The sequence below is a fragment of the Rhinolophus hipposideros genome, assembly GCF_964194185.1.
Source record: "Rhinolophus hipposideros genome assembly, chromosome: 10".
Taxonomy (NCBI): Eukaryota; Metazoa; Chordata; class Mammalia; order Chiroptera; family Rhinolophidae; genus Rhinolophus; species Rhinolophus hipposideros.
This window is the reverse complement of record NC_138056.1, coordinates 64,102,884-64,121,333: the sequence shown is the minus strand read 5'-3', so window position 1 is coordinate 64,121,333 and position 18,450 is coordinate 64,102,884.

The window sequence follows — 18,450 nt, the reverse complement described above, 5'->3', positions numbered from 1 at the left end:
CTTGCGGGTATGAATCTGTGCTGTGTATTTTATCCCAGGATTCCATCTCTTCCATGATGATTCAGAAGGAGGTAAAGCCTCGAAAGCAGGTCTCCCACTCGCACGCAGTGTGTGGTGGGTGCCACGTTTCTGTGTTTACCAGGATTTCTGCCTGCCGTCCCCCTGCCCTACCGGGTGAGCTGGGGAGGAGACTTCATTGCATACAAATTACCCTGATGCCATCCAGAGCCCAGGAAATCAGTTTCAGATAATTTCACACAAGGTTGTACTTACGAGTGATTTACTGAGCCTAGGAGAAATTTTAAAAGAAAAAGTGAAGTAGAAGGAAACTAAAGTTTGCGGACAGCTACTATAGGAGATATATGCTGAACGCGTCTGCACCCATGATCTCATTCTCCGAGGTGGGCATTATTATTTCTACATTGCAGATGAGGAAACTGAGGCTCAGCTAACGATCACACAGCAAAATTGGAAAAAGGATAACCTCTTGGCAATTAGGTTCTAAAAAGGCATGTAGAAAAGAATATGTTTTGACTCTAATGTTTTACAGATTTCCTTGATTATGAGATACTCTTTGGGGTAAGACCTGGTAACTGCCCTAAAAACCAGTGCTTGAGTTACCTGTTTTGGGAACTGCTTGACGAGGTGGGCCTCCAGTCCTCTTGCAGCTCCGTGGCAATTCCTCCATTATATTACAGGCAGGATCTCGTGCTGCCTTGTGAGCTCAGTTCTGGTGAGAAGCAACTTCCAAACAAGCCCGAAGTGACTCCCAGATTGCTGGTGCCTTGCTTCACTGGCCATGGCAGGTTTCCAAGGCAGACAAAACAGCCTCTCAGCCAGCCTGGACCTCAGGGTCCTCAAATAGCACAGCAGAACTCAGCTAAACTCTCCTGGCTCCAAGCTGGTCGTGGTCTGCCTCCTGAGCCTTCGAGCAGCTGTGCACACTCCAGGCTCTCGGGTCATGGAAGCCATGCCAGAGTGTCAGGGCCAAGGGGGAGTCTGGGAAGACGAGGGGACTTGAGCATCCTCTAGGGAAATATGCTTGTCACAGCGTGTCAAGCTGATAGAAGCATGGTAGAAGATGCGTCTAGTGCTGGGGGATCAGGTTGCCAGCATGTTGCTTTGGCTTCTCTGTGTACCTGTCCCATCCCCCACTCCCACCACTATTCCCCCTCCACACACTCCCACCTGCCATTCTCTCTCATTTCAAAGAGTAGTTAGGGGAGGAACAAACAAGACACGCGCAATGCTGGATGCATTTTCAAAAACGAAACAATTATGAGGTGTGATAAAAAAATACAGTGGATGTTTACATTTCAAAAAAATTATAGTAAAAGACACATTGCCACTAATCTCTCTCCCCTTCACTTCAAACACACTTATCCCACCATTCTTGCCACTTTCTGAAGCAGGTCTGGAAATCGTCTTTCGTGAGTGTCTTTAGTTGCGCTGTCATGACTGTGTCGATGTCCTGAGTCGATGCAAAATGTTAACCTTTCATTTTGACTTTGGGGAAGAGCCAGAAGTCACACTGAGCCAGATCCAGTGAATAAGATGGATGAGGACACACCGTAATGTTTTTATTTGACAGAAATTGCCATACCAGAAGCAATTTGTGACATGGAGCATTGTCATGATGGAGGAGGGAACCATTTGCCCATTTCATGTTAATGCATTGTTCGTTATCCATGATTTACGGCACACTTTAAAACACACCTGCTCTCAACCGTAGCTCACACCTGACTGCACTGAACAAGTTGAAACTTGTCACACACTGTTACTAAGGTTCCACACACCGCTTCCTGTATTGAAGATCCCTGCCTTTCTGTTGGATGGCACTTGGCAACAGCATTCACTGTGTTTTCTGATCACACGGAAAGGCTCTGTGTCATATATCGCTTCTGGTATATGGCAGTTTCTGTCAAATAAAAACATTATGGTGTATCCCCATCTACTTTATTCACTGGATCTGGCACCGTGTGACTTCTGGCTCTTTTTCAAAGTCAAAATGACCACAAAAGGTAAATGTTTTGAATCAATTCAGAACATCGAGGCAGCCACAACAGTGCAACTAAAGACACTCATGAAAGAAGACTTCCAGAACTGCTTCACAAAGTGACAAGCATGATGGGATAAGTATATTCAAAGTAAGGAGGAGTATTTTGAGGGGGATTAATGACAATGTGTCTTTTACTGTAATAATTTTTTTAACAGTGTATTTTTTTTTAGATTTTATTGGGGAAGGGGAACAGACTTTATTGGGGAACAGTGTGTACTTCCAGGCCTTTTTTCCAATGAGGTTGTTGTCCTTTCAGTCTTAGTTGTGGAGGGCACAGCTCAGCTCCAGGTCCAGTTGCCATTGCTAGTTGCAGGGGCCACAGCCCACCATCCCTTGCGGGAGTCGAGGAATCGAACTGGCAATCTTGTGGTAGAGAGGATGCGCTCCAACCAACTGAGCCATGCAGGAGCTCAGAGGCAGCTCAGCTCAAGGTGCCGTGTTCAATTTTAGTTGCAGGGGGCGGAGCCCACCATCCCTTGTGGGACTTGAGAAATCGAACCGGCAACCTTGTGGTTGAGAGCCCACTGGCCCATGTGGGAATCGAACTGGCAGCCTTCGGAATTAGGAGCACGGAGCTCCAACCGCCTGAGCCACCGGGCCAGCCCAAGAATTTTTTTCCATAAACCGTCCTCTCCAAATCCAAGCCCTTCCTGTATCCTTAATTTCACTGAGGAATTTCGAGGAAAGAAGGTATGGTTTGAGGTCTGTCTCCTGTTCACTTTGGCATTAATCTGATAGCCAAAGAATTGGTCACTCAGTGAAATTGAAACCAGAAGTGTCCAACTTTAATGTCTTCTTATGTAACATGCCTAAATTCTGGGAATCAGAGGCTTCTATCCTTGAGAAAGTTTAGTCAACCCAGACATGGTCACTTCAAAGGAGGAGCTATCTAGCTTTGCGCCTCAGAAATGCTGTGTGCGTTCTTAGTCTTATACACTCAAAACAATTTTGTCAGCCAGAAGCTTGATTTTCTTCTGGGGAAACTGGAATCTTTTCTCTTCTTTATTATACAAAGTTTTGCTGAAGCCCTTTTTCTCACCTAACTTTCTCTGTCAGACTCTGAAAGCATTTGTTAGGGCATAAGTCTTGGACTTCTTATTCCTTCTTGTAGGTCGAAGATATAGAAAACAATTTTTTTACATTGAACTCTTATCCTGCAACCATGCTGAATCAGTAATTCATTCTAGTAGAATTTTTTTGGTAGATTCTTTAGTATTATCTATGTGCATGATCATGTCATCTGCAAATAAAGACAGTTTTACTTCATTCAAATAGATAGGACATCTATCTTTTCCTTGTTTTATTGAGCAACTAGATTTTCCAATGTACAATAGTTTATAGAAGTGGTGAGCATGGATTTTTTGATGTTGTATTCTTCAGTTTTTAAATTTTTAATCAGTTGCGGATCTTGGCTATTCTAATAGGTATGTAGTGGTAACTCGCTGTTTAAATTTGTATTTCCCTGATGATACAAGATGTGGAGCATCTTTGCATAGGTTTATTTGCTATCTGGACATCTCCTTTGGTGAGGTGAACGTTAAAGTCATTGATCCATTTTTTAATTGGGTTGTTGTTTTCTTATTGTGGAGTTTCAAGAATTTTTTTAAACTGTCCTTTATTAGATATGTCTGTTTCAAATATTTTCTCCCAGTCTGTGGCTTGTCTGCTTATCTTCTTGACATGATTTTTCATGGAGCAGAAGTTGTTTTAAGTAATTTTGTCCCACTTTTATAATTTTTATCTTCAAGAGCAATTGCCTGAACTTTTTATGCCACCATTACAGAAAGCATTTCAAATAGGCCTTCTCTTATTTGACTATTTTTTATAATTTCTGTTTCTTTGCTGAGATGATCAATCTGTTCATTCATTATGAGTATATTTTCCTGTAAAATATTTGTTCCTTGTCTGCCAATTGCAACACTCTTTTTGCCAATTGCAACATCTAGGTCATCTCAGAATTGATTTCTTCTGCCTGATTTTTCTCTTAAGTATGGATCACATTTTTCTGTTTCTTTGTATGTCTAAAGATTTTTTATTGATTGCATACTGGATAGTATGATGGTATGTTGAAGAGACTGCATTTTATGTTTCTCTGAAGGGTTTTGTTTTTCTTATTTTGGTCTAAGAGGTAGTTAATCTTGATATCACCTGTGGTGGGCTGCATCTGAATTTTCTTCTCCATCCCCTCAGCTTCCACATGCTGCTTATCAGCTGGGCTCTTTGGGGTCTTCCAAACACGTGTAGTTGAATGGTCAGCGAGGGATTTTGCTCAGTTTTTATTAACATTTTGTGGCTCACACTTTCTGCAGCTTTTTCTTCTCCACAATTTCTCCAGTAACTTTCCAGTCACTTCACATATCCTGAATTTTGTCCTGTGCTATCTCAAGGAGTAAAGCTCTGGCTTCTGGCCACCCTGAGCTTCATGCATATTGGGGAATGTCTGCAGGCAAAAAACCTCAAGGTCTCAAATCACACCAATTGTAGTTGTTATATTTTAGAGTGGATTCATACAGTTTCTCATGCTTTTTGTCCTTTTCTAGTACCTTTATATCATTGTTGTAAGATATTTTTCCAGATTTTTAGTTGTTACTACAGAAAGATTAATCTGCCATTACCACTCTGAATGAGTTTTTAAGGTTGTTTCTCAGCTTAGGCTTTCCATAACCTACAAGTAGTGTGAATTTCGCCCCACATCCAAGTATAGAGCTGGCTTAGATTCCTAATTTCTTGTGGGTAAATCTATTTTCCACTCATGGTCCAGGATGAGTGGGAAGCTTCCACATTACTTCTCTTGACCAGTCAGTATTCTAGTTCTACTTCCACCATTCAATCTGATAGCACAGCTACTTATAGGCTTCCAGCTTTAGGCAGGAAGTTCCAGCCCCAACCCTCCCCCCATGAATATGGGCTTCATATTCACAATGGCAATATAACCTCAGCATCAAAAATGTATATTCAATCCTGATATCCCTATGGGCAGTACAGATATCATCTGCTACTCACCAGTTTAGCTGTTAGTTAACTCCTTGTTTTTATGGAATTTGGATTTTTCCATTTCTTAGTTTTAAATGTTTCTATGTGTTTGTGGTAATCATTGCGCATCCTGCATCAGCCCAGTCATGCATTTGAACAAAAACACAATAATTTACTTTGCATAAGAATTTCTTAAAAGTATTTTTTTAATCTAGCTTCTATTTTGCATTAATTACTTGAGAGATGGTGTGCAATTTAGTTAACTTAAAATTAGTAGATTAAGAGTCCCCATAAACCAAAAATGATGTGTACATTTCAGACATTATGAGAACTCCAAGGGAAATTACAATTTTATGGATAAATGAAAACATTCAGAAAATATTCAACAAGTATTTATTGATGCAGGCATTCTAAGTGCTAGAAATACAGTAGTGAATTCTCATTGCAAATACTGTACTATGAAGTGTATTTCTATTTTATAAATAAGGAAACTGAGACTCAGAAAAGTGAGGCTGAAATGACTTGTCCAAGTTTACTCAATTTGCAAGAAATGTTTACTAGATACTCAAGTCTTTTTAGTCACAGTGGTCCTGATTTTGACCATTGTTGTGTCAGCTGTAGGTCTTGCCAAGAATTATCTAGCAACCATCTTTGAAGCCTGAAGTGTATAGCTTAAAGAGGAAGTAAACTTAAAGAATGGCTTAAATACCTAGCTATGAGACTCTTGGGATGCTAAATGAATTTGGAGCCTCCCTTCCTATACCAAGAAACCCTACATCAAGTAGATTCTTGGTAGTCACCGATGTAAATTTGTGGCTTTAGCAATTCACTAAGGACCCCAAAGGTCCCTGACATGTAGTAATTTATAAATCTGAGACATGAATTTTTTTTAATCCTTCAAAGTTTTTCAATATATTTAATGTTTTAAAGATTATTGAACATGGAAAATATCAAAATAGACACAAAAGTCTCTGGATCGACTATCCTTATCCATTGCCTCACACTTTAAAGGCAGCTACTTTTAACCATTGCAGTGACAGACATGTAAGTAGGGTTAATATAATACCCACTCCTAATCCTCTCTTCCTTTGTAGATAACGGTGACCATGTTACAATTCTGGCTAAAAGTGTAAGTTACTCTGCTGGTGCTGTCCCTTCTCCCTTACTTCTTATTCCTGTCTGGAATGAGGATTTAATGACTGGAGAAACAAAGAGGCCCACACCAAAACTCATCATAATGAAAATGCCAGAGGTGAAAGACAAATAAAGAATCATAAAAACAGTAAGAGAAAAGCAGTTAGTTACCTACAAGGGAGTTCCCATAAGACTGTCAATTGATTTTTCAACAGAAACTTGCACATCAGAAGGGATTTGCATGAAATATTCAAAGTGGTGAAAAGTAAAGACCTACAACCAAGGGTACTCTACCCAGCAAAGCTATCATTTAGAATGAAATGACAGATAAAGAGTTTCCCAGGCAAGAAAAACCTAAAGGAGTTCATCACTACCAAATCAGTATTATAAGAAATGTTTAAGGGACTTATTTAAGAAGAAGAAAAAAGATAAAAAATATGAATAATAAAATGGCAATAACTAAACGTCTATCAACAATTACTTTCAATGTAAGTAGATTAAATGTTGCAATCAAAAGATAAGGTGGCTGAATGGATAAGAAAACAAGACCCTTACATATACTGCCTACAAGAGGCTCACTTCAGATTGAAAGACACACAGAGAGTAAATACAGGGATGGAAAAAGATATTTCATGAAAATGGAAACAAACAAAAAATCTGGGGTAGCAATACTAATACCAGATAAAATAAATTTTAAAACAAAGTCTATAACAATATACAAAGAAGGACCTAGTAAGTAATTCCATTTCTGGGTAGTCATCCGAAGAAACCCAAGACACTATGTTGAAAAGACAGTCTGGTAGCTCAGGCAGTTGGAGAGCCATGCTCCTAATGCCGAAGGCCGCCGTTTTGATTCCCACATGGGCCAGTGAGCTATGCCCTTTACAACTAAGATTGTGAACAACAGCTCTCCCTGGAGCTGGGCTGCTGTGAACAGCCGGATATTGGTGTGAGCTGCTATGTACTGCCATGGGCTGCTGTGTGCTGACACGTGCTACCATGAGTGGCCAACCAACCACAGACAACTGACTGCCTCGGGGGATAGGGGACGGGGGTGGGGGGGAGCGCAAGGTTCATAATACCAGCATGGGTCAGGGAGCTGCACCCTACAACTACACTGAGAAACAACGGCTTAAAAACCAAGGGGGTAGAGGTAGGAAGGGGGGATCGGGGCAAGGACAAAAAAGACATATGACTCCATATGTTCATTGCAGCATTATTTACAATAGCCAAGATATGGAAGCAACCTAAGTGTCCATCATTAAACAAATGAGTAAAGAAGAGGTGGTACATATATATATATAATATTGTATATTCAGTCATAAGAAAGAATGAAATCTTGCCATTTGTACAACACGGATGGACCTAGAGGGTATTATGCTAAGGGAAATAAGTCACACAGAGAAAGCTGAATATCATATGATTTCACTTATATGTGGAATCTAAAATACAAAATAAAACAGAAATAAACTCATAGATACTGAGAACATGTAGATGGTTGCCATATGGGAGGGGAGTTGAGGAGATGGGTGAAAAAGATGAAGGGATTAAGAAACACAAATTGGTAGTTACAAAATAGTCATGGGGATGTAAACTACAGCATAAGAAGGAGTATAGTCAATAATATTGTAATAACTATGTATGGTGTGTGATGGGTACTAGATTTATTGGGGTGATCACCTTGTAAGTTATATAAATGTCTAATCACTATGTTGTACACCTGAAACTAATATAATATTGTATGTCAACTGTAACTGAAAAATAAAAAAATATTAACAAAATTCTAATGAATAATAAAAAAACTTGAGTGAAAAATGAAAACTTAATTAACTTAGACCGTGAGGTTGTACATAGGAAACACGTGACTTTTGACTACAATGTAATTTGGAGGGCAATTAGGTGCCAATATAACCAGTTTCACATAAGTCATTCTGAGGGATTTGTCCAAGTCTGGAGAACATCCCTTGAAAATGTCAAGGATCTGCTGTCTTGTGTCACTGAGACCTGAACAGCTTGTTTTTTCTTCTTTTGAAGGTAAAATAATGAAAGTTCAGTATTATATGTTGTCTGGTGAATATTTGTCCTTCAAACCATATGGTGCCACAAATAGACATATCTGAGGACATGTAAGATGGAAGGGTACCCTCAAACTTCAGCGTGAGAAAAGATCTACAGCAGTTAAAAAAAAAAAAAAAGAACATAAAAGGAGGAGGGAACCAATAACTTGGAAAGCGTGCTAGAACTATTTTTTTTAATGAATTCTATCCAAGGAAAAATGATTTTCAAGCCTCAGTCCTTTGGCAGTGAATAATTTTATTTTGCTATTCCCCCCACCAATTTTATTTTTACTAGCTGGAGCATGATCTTGAAAGTAAGAAATGAATCACTGCTGCTGAGGAGTCCAGAAAAAGGCGGAGCTGTTTTTAATGAAGGGTGGTGACATAAGTATTTTGAAATAACACTTTAATTTCAAATTATTCTGTCTTTATGACTAAGTTAAAGAGGAAGCAATGAGTTGAAATTATAGCAAGAAGTAATTAGATTTTGACAGAAGAGCAGTCTCAGTGTGAGGCTTTAAGACCTGAAATTGTTTCCTCAGGAAGGTTAAGAAATTTCTCTTCTTGAAGGTACTAGTCTGGGAATTAGGGCTCAGTGAAGAGTCTTTTGCCAGGTATTTGTCTCACGCGGTGACTTTGCAGCTAGGAGGGGCAGGAGGGCACAGTGGTTAATGTGACGGCTCTGTTAGGTCTAGGCCACCTGGAGCTAAGTCTGTGTCAGCCATGTGTGCTCTTGGGCAACTAAATGAACTTCTCTGAGCCTCGATGATATTATCTGTAAAATGAGGTGGTTGTAATGATTATAATACATGTAATGTGCTCGCACTTTTGTAATTGTTCAGTAAATGGCAGTAGTTCTCATTATTTATAAGACTCCCCACGTAGGAAGGATGAAATGAATTAGCGTGGATGGTGGATGAAGCAAAGACTGGGGCTGGGGCTGTGCTACCACGACTTCCATTCACTCTCTCACTTAATTTTTACAACTACCCTGCCAAGGCTTGGTTTTTGCCATTCCTTACCCTCGTTTGTTCCCATTCTTGAGGCTTTTTGTTTGTTTGTTGCCAGTTCTTGAGGCTTTTGTTTTGGTTTGTGATTGGTTTGTTTAGGGGGCATCTGAGGAAATGTGTTTGAAGGCCGTTGCCTTGAAGCACACTGGGCTTACCAAGAGGCTTAGTCTCTGTTCTGAGGCTGCTTGGACACGGATGGATATCACCTTACTTAGCATCATCTTGGCTCTTAAAACCTGCCCCCACACTGAGGAGCCACCATCCCTTTTTTGGTAAACTTGTTTCCACATCAGAAGGAAAACCATCTTTCTCTCCTCTGTTGTATGACCCTCATCCTGAGCAGTCAAACCCCCCTGGTTGACCACAGGAGAAAGGAATAAAGCTCTTTTTGTCACACTTATAGATGTTGATGTGTGCTATTGTGTGTTGGATACATTAGAATTTCATAGGGTTTCATTTTTAGTAATTACGCCTCCAGCCCGAGGGTTCTTTTTGCAAAAGCAAATACCTCAGCTAACATGTAAAAGATCAGTAACCAGTCCATGAGCTCGTAGCCTCAACCAGAGCTTGCACTAGGGTAATGCAAGTAAGGAGCTAGGGGCACAAAGGTTAAGGAGGCATTTGCACAACCCCGACAGGGAGTGCCTTTCTAAATTTTGCTTGGTGCCTTTTGGGCTCACCTGTGGCAACCTAATGGTCTCCAAAGTGGCCAGTCTTGCCTCCTCCAATTAATTCTTCATGCCCTGGGTTAAAGTGACTGAAAGCTGAGCCTGTCATCTCCTGATTAAAACTCGCTAATGGCCCCATTGCCTACAAAAGCCTACCTACCCATGTGGCCTCATCTCTCCCTCTATTCCTGTCTCAGCTCCTCCTAAGCTTAACTACTGACTTGAAGTTCCTTGAATGTTCTGGATCTTTGCATAGGCAGATCTTCCTGCCTGGAGTGGGGGTGGGGGGTCCTTTTACCCCTTATTTACCAAGGGTTTCTTCTTTAACTCCTGTCTGTCTTTCAAGTATAGGCTCAGGCTCATATCCTGAACCCCAAATCTGGGTTTGGAGCCCCTCTTCTGTGAAAGCACAGAACCCTGATCTTCCTTCATGAAGCTCTTTGTATTATAACTGCTTCTTTGCTTACCTGTCTCGCCCATTAACTTGTTTGCTGCCTGCAGGAAGAAGTTATGTCTTACCTTTTAGTTCCACTTCTCTCAAGTACTTAGTACAGAGGAATTAGGAATAATGTTAGTCAATTGTCTGTGTAACACAGAGAATAGTTTACAAATACTGCTGTTTCTCATTTTAGAGATGCCCACCCCATCCCCAATAGTGCTTAAGACATTAAGATTAGGCCATGAGACTTATTGCCTCAGAGAAAGGGGTGTAAACACCACCTAGAAGATGTCCACAGTGCCAGGAAGAAGGAAAAATATGACATCAAAGAGAGCTCCTTCCACCTAAAACAAGGAAGAAAAAAACACCTATGGTGCTGGGAAGATGGAGAGAGAGAGAGAGAGAGAGAGAGAGAGAGAGAGAGAGAGAGAGAGAGAGAGAGAGAGAGAGAGAAGCAGCTGAAGGTAGAAACATCCAGACAGGGTTTGGAAGTGACTGAGGAATATCTAGTTTCATGCTCTGCTTTCATATCAACCCATGGTGATATGGGTTGAGGAGCCTCTGAACCTCATGGAGAGGCATGTGCCAAATCAAAAATAGCAAGTGAGCAGAAGAACAACAAAGATAGAGTGACACGGTCTCTGCAGGATTAGGAACTAATTATTTAATTATTTCTTATTGTGCCTCAGATGGTTCAGTGGTGGCTTTTAGTTCTTATGGTACCTGATTTCATTATAAACAGTGTCATTCCACTTTGGGGGTGGGGCAGGGAGCATTAGGAAAAATTGAGCAGGGAACAGTTCCTGAGAGATGATCAGAACCTGTGAACTCATTCTGCTTTTCAGCTAGTCATGTCCTAGCGGTCATTTCTCACTAGGGTACAGGACTCAGAGACGCAGCCAAATTAAACTCCTGTGCGCACAACAGTTTAGTGGTTACCAGAGGGTAAGGAGGGAGGCTAGTGGTAGAAGACGGTAAAGGGGGTCAAATGTGTGGTGATGGAAGGAGAACTGACTCCAGGTGGTGAGCCCACAAGCAATATATAAATGATGTATTATGGAAATGTACACTTGAAACCTATATAACTTTACTAACCAATGTCTCCCCAATAAATTTAATTTTTTTTAAAAATTAGAAAAAGTATTAAACTCCTGTGCAGCAGGCAGCCTGTATTCTTCAGCAGAAAGCAAAGAGCAGCTATGGCTCTTTGTATGAGTGGCACTTGTATGGAGCAATTATCCTGGTCTGTGCAAGAAAGGGTGAAGCAGAAAGAAGGAAGGAGGTGGAAACCAAGGGCAGAGAGATGGGAGCACTGAATAAAGGGGTTACACATTCACCCTTTTATCCTTTAGTTCATTAAATATGGACTAAGCACCTATTTTTGCCAAGCACTGTGAGCACACATATTAAATTGATATGACAAAATCTTTTTCTTCTAGGAGCTCTCTAGTTAGAGGAGATTAAAAAGTATGTATCCTGTTTCTCGGAAAATAAAACATAGCCGGACAATGAGCTCTAATGCGTCTTTTGGAGCAAAAATTAATATAAGATCCAGTATTATATTATATTATATTATATTACATTACATTACATTACACTACACTACACTACACTACACTACACTACACTACACTACACTACACTACACTACACTATATTATATTATATTATATTATATTATATTATATTATATTATAGTAAAGACCCGGTCTTACATTATAGCAAAATAAAGCCCGGTCTTATATTAATCTTTGCTCCAAAACATGCAGTAGAGCTGATTGTCCGGCTAGGTCTTATTTTCGGGGAAACATGGTATATTTTCCAAGCACTGTGGGAACACATGTAAAATTGATAAGACAGAATCTTTTTCTTCTAGGAGCTAATAATCTAGTTAGAGGAGATTAAAAAGTATATAAATATATCACTATACAGTCTGATAAGTATTTTAAGGTAGCACAGAAGAAGGAGGATTTATTCTGTTTGTAGAGGGAAAGGCATCCAAGAGGAAGTGAATCTGAGTAGTTTTCCATTTCCACCCCAACTTATCTAACACCAACTAAGTGTACTGTGATTCAGTTCCAGCACTTAACTACCCAAAGTTAGTGGAGACCCCACAGGTTTCGGGCACACATCCTCTATAAGACTATTCTCACTTCAGATGTCAGCCACAAGTTCCAGGGCCCCCAGGCCACCTGCACTTCTCACTGGCTACAGATTCAGGGGTTCCCACAACTCTCTCAGGTGGGAAAATTCTCTGGGCTCACAGAACTCAGGAAGGCACTGTACTTATGATTACGGTTTTATTATAATGGATACACATAGGAGAGGTATGGGAGGGAAGCAGGGCTTCTGTGCCCTCCATGGAGTCAAGGTATATCACCCTTCTGGCATACTGATGTGTTCACCAACCATAAGGCCGAACTGAGCCTCAGTGTCTAGAGTTTTTATGGAGGTTTCATTATACAGGCATATGGTTGAAATCCCTGGAGGAGGTCAGGCTGGCCCAGCGCTCCAACCCTCTAATCATGTAGTTGGACTTTCTGGTGATTAGCCCACCCTGAGTCACTGTATTAGCATAACAAAGACATTACTATCACTCAGGAAATTCCAAGGCGTTTAGGAGCTCCATGCCAGGAATCCTGGACAAAGATGAGACAAATTCTTTTTTAAAAAACTTTTTATTAGTTTCAGGTGCACAAAACAATGTACTAGTTAGACAAATTCTTAATTACAGCACAGTTGGGTTTGGAAGATTGACTAGGAGTTCAGTAGATGGATATTCCAAGCGAATCACCAATTTTCTATATGACTGAGGAGGCACTTCCAACCCTGGCTTCTGAATCACTTCTCCTCACTCTGCCAGCCACCTGCCTCCATCTGAGCAAAACACTGTCCTGTGAGCAAAACAAGCTCCTATTTCTCTGAGTCCCTGTTAGGTGAATTTTCTACTATATGCAAGGTTTCTACAGGTCTAGAATTCTAAGTACTTACTGAAAATTGGCAATGTCTAGAGCACTGAGTGAGGTGCACAAGTGACTGTTTTATATATAGTCACGCGTCCCAGGAATGCACAACACTGAAGGGAGAAGAGTTCAGGGTGCTCGGGTGCATTGTGTCCTTTTTGAAGTTAGAATGGTTTGCATCCAGGCACTGCCAAGTCTCTATGACCTTCAACCAGCTCCCAGACTTGGTAATCTCATCACAAGATGGGGACAATAGTGCATTCACTGATGTGGACTGATGTTGTGGAGGGTGAGAGTTAATCTTTACAGAAATTTATTTCCCCACACAGTAGGTTTATGCTGCCCTAAAACAAAACAAAACCAACAGACGAAATGATTTAGAATAGGCTTACTCTCCACTGTGCTCTGTATTCTAACAAGTGACTTTGTAGATAGGGTGGGTCACATTTTCCCCAAGGCCAAACAGCTCTGAACGTTGTTTATGTAATTACCTTCATTTGTTACATTGCTATTTTCTCTTATCTGCAGTGTTTTGTGGCTCTTCTGATAGGATATTGTTTCCAGGCTACATAGGTTAATTTTAAATTAGTGTGGTAGGTGTCAAGACGTTAGGATGGCTGGAGAAGCAAAAAAGTTTTCTGAATCCCAAGGAGTTCTAGAATACTGTGGAGAGGAGATAAGAAACCCTCAAGCAGCGCAATAGCAGAAGTCTCCCTGCTGGCCCATTGGGTTTACTATGGGAGGGGAGCTGTATTTGTGATGGGAACAGGGAAGGGGTGGACTTGGTGGAATGTTGCAGAAGATTCTATGATAATGAAAAGTGCTAAAGTAGCTGCAGGAAGGGCAGACCAAGCATGGTGGTTAAGCATGGAAAGACTGAATACACACACAGACAATGGCCAGACCACATATCACAACTGAACTCTGCAGCAAACAGTCGAGCAAGCTAAACTATAACCCCTGCAGCAATTGTCCCAGGAAGGTCAGGACTTGGTCAGTGACTTCCATCGTCCTTATTTTTTTACCCCTACTTTCAATTCAGGACTAAGCATAAAAAGCCAAATACCGTGTTTCCCTGAAAATAAGACCTAGCCGGACAATCAGCTCTAATGCATCTTTTGGAGCAAAAATTAATATATGACCAGATCTTATTTTACTATAAGACTGGGATTTACATAATATGATATGATATGATATGATATAATACTCGGTCTTATATTAATTTTTGTCCAAAAGACACATTAGAGTTGATTGTCTGGCTAGGTCTTATTTTTGGGGAAACATGGTATGCTCCCCCAAATCAATTGCCTAAGATGTTCCATTTCAGTTATCTGGCTTCCAGCTTCTCCATACCAACAAACTCCAATCCGAGCATACCTGAAACTATCCCCATGCTATTATTATTGTTATTATTACAAAGCTTTCCTACTCCCTCCTTGCCTTTGATTCTGCTAAATGGCAATTGCTGGTGGTTGATATCCTTGTTATAGCAAGCTCTGAGTAGTCTGTTTTCACTTGGGTGGTCTTTGTTCATTTCCATAGCACCTTCTTGCTCCACTTACATATATTGTGCTGCAGAAACAATAAGAGCAGTAACCCAAGTGGCTAATAACCAGCCAGGTTCTCCCTCGTCTCCATTCTATATGTCAGCATTCACTGTGGGTTACCTTGTGATTAATTGCTTGTTGACTAGAGCCTTTAATTTATCCAAAACTGGATTGGAGAGTGTTGGTGGAATGAAATAAAACTCCCCTTTCTTCCCCACTCCAGTGCTCAAAGGAGAAACATGGGTTTAGAATGAAGTAATGAAGCCCTCATGGCCAGACAGTGAGAAAAAACTCTGGATTGTAACCAGAGTTGAAAGGAATGGAATCTATCTATAGCCTGGGTTACCGTTTTCTAAGAAACAGGCCAAAAGAAGGAATTTGTATTTGTCTAATTTTCTGTATTGGGGATAGGAAAGTCTGAAGAAGGAAATGACTCCTTATGGTGGTAAAATATGTTCCATTTCAGATACTTTTGGAGGTGCAAAAAAAAAACAAAAAAAAAAACCCAAACCAGCTACAGTTCAGAGTGGAAAACTCCCCCTTCCTGCACTATTCTATCCTCTCAGCATTTAACTGTTTCAAAGCTCCCTCTCCCCAGTCCCTTACTGCCTAGCAGAGCCAGAAGGACATAATACTCAAGTTCATCTGACAATTCTGCTAAACCAGACAAAGCCAATTACAGTCATCAAAAGCCTGCAACTATGGGATTGTAATGTCCAACAAGGTATTAGGGATTGGTTATTCTGAAGGGGTAGGGGACTCAGACAGGGATATTTGAGACTCAAAAGAGAGAGGACTATGAGAAGAAAAGAGAAGGAAAGTAGTTAGGAAATGGCATATCTTGAAGATCCAGTCAATAAGGCTTTCATTCATCACTCAAAGAACCAGAGCTGGACCACAGGCAAGACAATTGTTTTTTTTCATCATTTCTCTCAAACCGCATGAGGCTTTTGGCAGTACAGGTTGGTTTAACTCATCAGAACCCAACAAAGTAACTGTAGGAAAACAGGAATGGAGTGATCGCCAGAGCTCAGCCACTAAGCTGAGGAAACAACTTCATTACACACCACAAAGTGATGAGGATATGCCCTTAGAATGATGGCCCAGGTGGAGATACGGTAAGACGGACTCCCCTCTCTTTCTGTTTCTCCCTTCCTGGAAGGTGGTTAGAGATGTAATTTGTGGGAGAGAAAAAGGAGAGACCTGCCACATGGATTATATCAATGAGAGCATCTGACCTGAATCTTCTCATGGTTTCTTTGCCTTCCCTTATCCCATCTCCTGCCTCTCCTGGCTGGTGAAAAAAACTTAGAGCCTGCGCAGGGGTGCACTGTAGTTGATGGGTTTCCTAAATTAGAGGGTGATTGTAAGGATGAAAAGAAATACTCCATTTGGAAATTTCCAGCACAGAACCAAGCACATGGGAGATTTTTGGTAAATGGTAATAGACTATAATATAGAGTGAAACACAACTATTGGATACCATCCTTTCTCCAGTAGTGCTCTGGATATATTAGTACAGGCTCAATGAAACACATAAAATGTTTCTTGCTACTGAGTTGTTGAGAGTCTCTGGAGAGAGAGTGGCTCTCCCTTGCAAGCATTCTCCTCTCCTTCTTTGTTCCAGAATCTAGTTGTGCTTAGGAACTGTTTCCACTTCTTTCTCCTTTATCAAAATCAGCTTTTCTTTGTTATTTTTTTCAGAGCTCTGTTAACCCCAGGTAATGATTTTTGGTATACATTATGTGTTAATGAAGGGGGATTGATTAAAATTATACATGATATATTGTTAAATTAAAAATGGATATGTTTGAAAATATTCCTTCCTCAAGTTTCTGAAAGAGTTTATGTAGAGTTGGTATTATGTGTTCTTTAAATGTTTGGTGTAATTCTTCAGTGAAAACCATTTAGATCTAGAGTTTTCTTTGTGAGAATGTTTTTTAACTGCAGATTTATTTCTTTGGTATAGGACTATTTAGTTGATCTATTTCTTCTTGAGTTTTGGCAGGTTTTGTTTTTAAAGGAATTTTTCCATTTCATTTAAGTTGTTGAATTTATTGGCATTAAGGGTGTTTATAAAATTTCTTTGTTATCTTTTTAATATCTGTATAATACAGAGTGGTTTTACATCTCTCACTCCTGATACTGGAAAATTGTATCTTCGTAATTTGTTTTCCTGATCAGTCTCGCTAGAGAGTTATCAATTTTATTGATCATTTAAAAGAGCCTGCACTTAATTTTATGATTTTCTTTGCTATCTGTTTTCTATTTCATTGCTCTTTGCTCTGATCTTTATTACTTCCTTTCTTCTGCTTACTTTGGGTTCATTTGATCTTTAAAAAAAAACCCAACTATTTAAAGTGGAAGCTGAAGTCACTGATTTGAGACTTTGCTAATATAAACATTTGGTGTTATGAATATTCCCTAGGTTTTGCTTTAGTAGCATCTCATGAACTTTTGATATATTGTGTTTTTATTTTCATTCAGTTTAAAATAATGTCTATTTTCCCTTTTGATTTCTTCTTTGGTCCATTACTTAAAAGTACATATTTGGGAATTTTCCAGAGATCTTTTTTGCTATTGGTTTTCAATTTAATTCTATTGTGGTCTAAGAATAAACCTGGTATGACTTGAATCCTTTTAAGTATATTGAGACTTGACTGTGGTCCAGAATATGGTCTATATTAATAAATAGCTTTTGTCCACTTGAAAAGAATATGTTTTTCTGTTCCTGAAGTGAAGTGTTCTAGAAATACTAATTAGGTCAAGTTGGTTGATTGTGTTAAGTCTTTTATTTCTTTACTTATTTTCTGTTTTCATGTTGTACCAATTATTGAGGCAGGGTATTGACATCTCTGTCTAAGATTATGAATTGTCTGCTTCTCCTTGCAGTTCTATCAGTTTTTGCTTAATGTATTTAAAGCCCTGTTATTTTTGGTACATAAGTATTTAGGATTGTTATGTCCTCCTGATGAATTAACACTTTATCATTATGAAATGAACCTCTTTGTCTCTGGTAATATTCTTTGTTCTGAAATCTGCTTTGTCTGATATTAATATAGCCAATCCAGATTTCTTTTGCTTAATGTTACATGGTATATCTCTTTCTTCTACTTTTAACCCATTTGTGCACTTACATTTAAAGTACATTTCTTATAGCTAGGATATAGTTGGGTCCTTTCTTTTTTTAAATCAAAGCTGACAATCTCTTGTCTTTTGATTGGTGTGTTTGATCATTTATATTTAGTGTGATTAATGATATAGTGAGATCTAAATTTATCATTTTTCTAAGTGTTTTCTATTGTTCCATCTGCACTTTGTTCCTTTTTCCCACTTTTTGTGCCTTCTTTTGGATTAGTATTTTTTTGATGATTCCATTTTTATCTCCTATGTAATTAGCTGTAACTATTTTTCTGCTATTTTAGTGGCTGTTTTAGTGTTTACATTATATATATATATATATATATATATATGTATGTATATATATATGTATATATATATATATATATATATATATATATATATATATTTGACTTATAACAACAAATTTAACTTATAACAATCTACCTGCAAGTCATATTATACCACTTCACATATGGT